At 34.4% G+C, this 5329-nt stretch overlaps 1 non-coding gene across 1 annotated transcript; it reads left to right on the top strand.

Moving 5' to 3' along the window:
- Positions 1 to 830: 830 nt before the first annotated feature.
- Positions 831 to 938, top strand: LOC112752128 (small nucleolar RNA R71). Its single transcript, XR_003176572.1, has one exon. It is a non-coding gene; the product is annotated as a small nucleolar RNA R71 (small nucleolar RNA).
- Positions 939 to 5329: the final 4391 nt, after the last annotated feature.

Below are 5329 nucleotides of genomic sequence, written 5' to 3'. Positions count from 1 at the left end.
ACTGGACGTCCCAGGAGGTCTTCCTCACTGGGATTCACGTCCTCTCCCTCCCTTGTAGGTTCGGCCATTATGGTTAATTCAATGGCCTTGCACTCTCTTTTTGGATTCTCTTCTATATTGCTTGGAAGAGTACTAGGAGGAGTTTCAGTGATACTTTTACTCAGCTGGCCCACTTGTGCTTCCAAATTTCTAATGGAGGACCTTGTTTCATTCATGAAACTTAGAGTGGCCTTAGATAGATCAGAGACTATGTTTGCCAAGCTAGATAGGGTCTGCTCAGAACTCTCTGTCTTTTGCTGAGTGGATGATGGAAAAGGCTTGCTATTGCTAAACCTATTTCTTCCACCATTATTAAAGCCTTGTTGAGGCTTTTGTTGATCCTTCCATGAGAGATTTGGGTGATTTCTCCATGAGGGATTATAGGTGTTTCCATAGGGTTCACCCATGTAATTCACCTCTGCTATTGCAGGGTTCTCAGGATCATAAGCTTCTTCCTCAGAAGATGCCTCTTGAGTAATGTTGGATGATTCCTTCAATCCATTCAGACTTTGAGAGATCATATTGACTTGCTGAGTCAATATTTTATTCTGGGCCAATATGGCATTCAGAGTATCAATTTCAAGAACTCCCTTCCTCATAGGCGTCCCATTACTCACAGGATTCCTTTTAGAGGTGTATATGAACTGGTTATTTGCAACCATGTCAATGAGTTCTTGAGCTTCTGCATGCGTTTTCTTTAGGTGAATAGATCCACCTGCAAAGTGGTCCAGTGACATCTTTGATAGCTCAGACAGACCATCATAGAATATATCCAGGATGGTCCATTCTGAAAGCATGTCAGAAGGACACTTTTTGGTCAGTTTCTTGTATCTCTCCCAAGCTTCATAGAGGGATTCACCTTCCTTCTATCTAAAAGTTTGGACATCCACTCTAAGCTTACTAAGCTTTTGAAGAGGAAAGAACTTGGCTAAGAAAGCCTTGACCAGCTTATCCCAAGAGTTCAGGCTATCTTTAGGTTGAGAGTCCAACCATACTCTAGCTCTGTCTCTTACAGCAAACGGGAAAAGCATAAGCCTGTAGACTTCGGGATCAACCCCATTGGTCTTAACAGTGTCACAGATCTGCAAGAATTCAGTTAAGAACTGAAAAGGATCTTCTTATGAGAGTCCATGGAACTTGCAGTTCTGTTGCATCAGAGAAACTAATTGAGGTTTAAGCTCAAAGTTGTTTGCTCCAATGGCAGGAATTGAGATGCTTCTTCCATGTAAATTGGAATTAGGTGCAGTAAAGTCACCAAGCATCTTCCTTGCATTGTTGTTATTTTCGGCCATGTCTCCTTCTTTTTCAAAATTTTCAGTCAGATTTTCTCCAGAGAGTTGTGCTTTAGCTTCCCTTAGTTTCCTCTTCAGAGTCCTTTCAGGTTCAGGATTAGCCTCAACAAGAATGTTCTTATCCTTGTTTCTGCTCATATGAAAAAGAAGAAAACAGAAAAGAAAATATGGAATCCTCTATGTCACAGTATAGAGATTCCTTATGCAAGTATAAGAAGAGAAGAATATAAGAAGGAGAATCCAAACACAAGGGTGAGGAGTAGGTTCGAATTCTTAGATGAAGAGGGGTGTTAGTAATTAAATAAATAAATAGAAGGAGGTGAGGGAGAAGAATAATTCGAAAATTAAACAAAATAAAATAAAAATATTTTAAAATTAAATTTAAAATTTTAAAATTAAAATTGAAATTAAATTAAATTAAAATTAAAAACAATTAGTTAATTAAAAAGATTTTTGAAAAGGGGGAAGGTAATTTTCGAAAATTAGAGAGTTAGTTAGTTACGTAGTTTTGAAAAAGATAAGAATCAAACAAAAAGTTAAGTGGTTAATTGAAAAAGATTTGAAAATCAATTTTTGAAAAGATAAGAAGTTAGAAAATAAGTTAGAAAAGATTTTGAAATTGATTTTGAAAAAGATGTGATTGAAATTTATTTTTAAAAATGATATGATTGAAGAAGAAATTAAAAAGATTTGATTTTAAAAAAGATTTTGAAATTAGCAATCAAAAAGATATGATTGAAAAATTAAAAAGATATGATTTTGAAAATTAAAGTTGATTACTTGACTATCAAGAAACAAAAAGATTTGATTTTAAAGTTTAAAAATTGAACCTTTCTTACTAGGCAAGTAACAAACTTAATATTTTTGAATCAATCACATTAATTGTTAGCATTGAATTCAAAAATATGGAATAAAAATAAGAAAAAGATTTTGAAAATTAATTTGAAATTTTCGAAAATATGAAAGATAAATGAAATAGATTTGATTTTTGAAAAAGATTTGAAAAAGATAGAATTTTTAAATTGAAAATTTGACTTGACTCATAAGAAACAACTAAATTTTAAAAATTTTTGACTAAATCAAATCAAATTTTCGAAAATTATGAGTGAAATAAGGGAAAGATATTTTTTTATTTTTGAATTTTTAATGAAGAAAGAGAAAAACATAAAATTGATGCAAAACATAAAAATTTTGGATTAAAATAAAAGATGCATGCAAGAACACTATGAGTCTCAAGATGAACACTAAGAACACTTTGAATGTCAAGATGAACACCAAGAACTTATTTTTGAAAAATTTCTAGGAAAGGAAAAACATGCAAGACACCAAACTTAAAGATTTTTCATGTATAGACACTAACAAATTGAAAATGCATATGAAAAATAACAAAAGACACAAAACAAGAAAATATGAAGATCAAACAAGAAGACTTGTCAAGAACAACTTGAAGATCATGAAGAACAAGAAAGAGACTCAATGCATGTGTTCTTCGAAAATTTAAAGAAAAATTAAAAGCATGCAATTGACACCAAACTTAAAAACTGACACAAGACTTAAACAAGAAACATCAAATATTTTTGGTTTTATGATTTTATTAAATTTTTGTATTTTTCAAAAATTATTTTGAAAAAAAAATAAGGATTTCAAAATTTTTAATAGAAATTCCAGGAATCTTGCATTGTTAGTCTAAAGCTCCAGTCCAGGAATTAGACATGGCTTACTAGCCAGCCAAGCTTTCAGTGAAAGCTTCGGTCCAAAACACTAGACATGGCCAATGGCCAGCCAAGCTTCAGCAGGATATTACATGCATTGAAGTGATTAGTTGAATCCTCAGTCCAAAAGAATTTAGACATGACTTTACAACCAGCCAGGATTCAACAATTCATCATGAAACACTAGAATTCATTCTTAAAATTCTGAAGAAAAATATATTTTTTTTGAAAATATTTTTTTATTTTTTTATTTTTATTTTTTTTCGAAATTAAGAATAATAAAAACAAAAAGCTTAAAATTAAAATAAAATTATCTAATCTGAGCAACAAGATGAACCGTCAGTTGTCCAAACTCGAACAATCCCCGGCAATGGCGCCAAAAACTTGGTGTGCAGAAATCATGATCATTCCTTCCTTGATAACGGCGCTAAAAACTCAATACGCATGTTCATGTTCTTAATTCTGTTTCACAACTTTGTACAACTAACCAGCAAGTGCACCGGGTCGTCCAAGTAATAAACCTTACGTGAGTAAGGGTCAATCCCACGGAGATTGTCGGCTTGAAGCAAGCTATGGTCACCTTGTAAATCTCAGTCAGGCGGATTCAACTGATTTTATGAATTGATAAGTAAAAGATAAATAAAATATAAAATAGGATAGTGGTACTTATGTAATTCATTGGTGAGAATTTCAGATAAGCGTATAGAGATGCTTTCGTCCCTCTGAACCTCTACTTTCCTGCTGTCTTCATCCAATCCTTCCTACTCCTTTCCATGGCAAGCTATATATTAGGCATCACCGTTGTCAATGGCCACCTGTCCTCTCAGTGAAAATGTTCCAATGCGCTATCACTGCATGGCTAATCATCTGTCGATTCTTGATCATACTGGAATAGGATCCATTGATCCTTTTGCGTCTGTCACTACGCCCAGCACTCGCGAGTTTGAAGCTCGTCACAGTCATTCAATCCCTGAATCCTACTCGGAATACCACAGATAAGGTTTAGACTTTTCGGATTCTCAAGAATGGCCGTCCATGGGTTCTAACTTATACCACGAAGACACTAATAACTCAGACTCGGCCCCCTGTATTAGATATCCAAGAGATATCCATTCAATCTAAGGTAGAACGGAAGTGGTTGTCAGGCACGCGTTCATAAATTGAGAATGATGATGACTGTCACGATCATCACATCCATTATATTGAAGTGCGAATGAATATCTTAGAAGCGGAATAAGTTGAATTGAATAGAAAAACAGTAGTACTTTGCATTAATCTTTGAGGAACAGCAGAGCTCCACACCTTAATCTATGGTGTGTAGAAACTCTACCGTTGAAAATACACAAGTGATAAATGTTCAGGCATGGCCGAATGGCCAGCCCTCAAACGTGATCTAACGATGAAACTAAAGATGTAAATACAATAGTAAAAAGTCCTATTTATACTAAACTAGTTACTAGGGTTTACAGAAATGAGTAAATGATGCAGAAATCCACTTCCGGGCCCACATGGTGTGTGCTCGGGCTGAGCATTGAGCTTTACACGTGTAGAGGTCTTTCTTGGAGTTGAACGCCAGCTTGTAACCTGTTTCTGGCGTTTAACTCCACTTTGCAACCTGTTTCTGGCGTTTAACTCCAGAATGCAGCATGGAACTGGCGTTGAACACCAGTTTGCGTCATCTAAACTCAGGCAAAGTATGAACTATTATACATTTCTGGAAAGCCCTGGATGTCTAGTTTCCAACGCAATTGAGAGCGCGCCATTTGGAGTTCTGTAGCTCCAGAAAATCTACTTTGAGTGCAGGGAGGTCAGAATCTAACAGCATCTGTAGTCATTCTTCAACCTCTGAATCTGATTTTTGCTCAAGTCCCTCAATTTCAGCCAGAAATTACCTGAAATCACAGAAAAATACACAAACTCATAGTAAAGTCTAGAAATGTAATTTTTATTTAAAAACTAATAAAAATATACTAAAAACTAACTAAATTATACTGAAAACTATGTAAAAACAATGCCAAAAAGCATATAAATTATCCGCTCATCAGTGGGGGAATCCATTCATTCATAATCATCAGCTCATACATTCACTTTTCATAATTTAGATGTAGTTTTTAGAGGGAGAGGTTCTCTCATCTCTCTTAGGATTTAGGATTAGGATTCCTCTTAAAGGAATTAGGAATTCTTATTATTTCAACTTTATTATTTCAACTTATAATTTCTTCCGAGTTCCAGGTTCAATGTTCCTTTTATTTATTTTTCCAATTTAATTTATGAATTTTTTCATGT

Source organism: Arachis hypogaea, chromosome 15 (genome assembly GCF_003086295.3).
Source record: "Arachis hypogaea cultivar Tifrunner chromosome 15, arahy.Tifrunner.gnm2.J5K5, whole genome shotgun sequence".
Classification (NCBI taxonomy): domain Eukaryota; kingdom Viridiplantae; phylum Streptophyta; class Magnoliopsida; order Fabales; family Fabaceae; genus Arachis; species Arachis hypogaea.
Note: the sequence above shows the minus strand (reverse complement) of the source record. Positions and strands in the feature narration are given on the sequence as shown.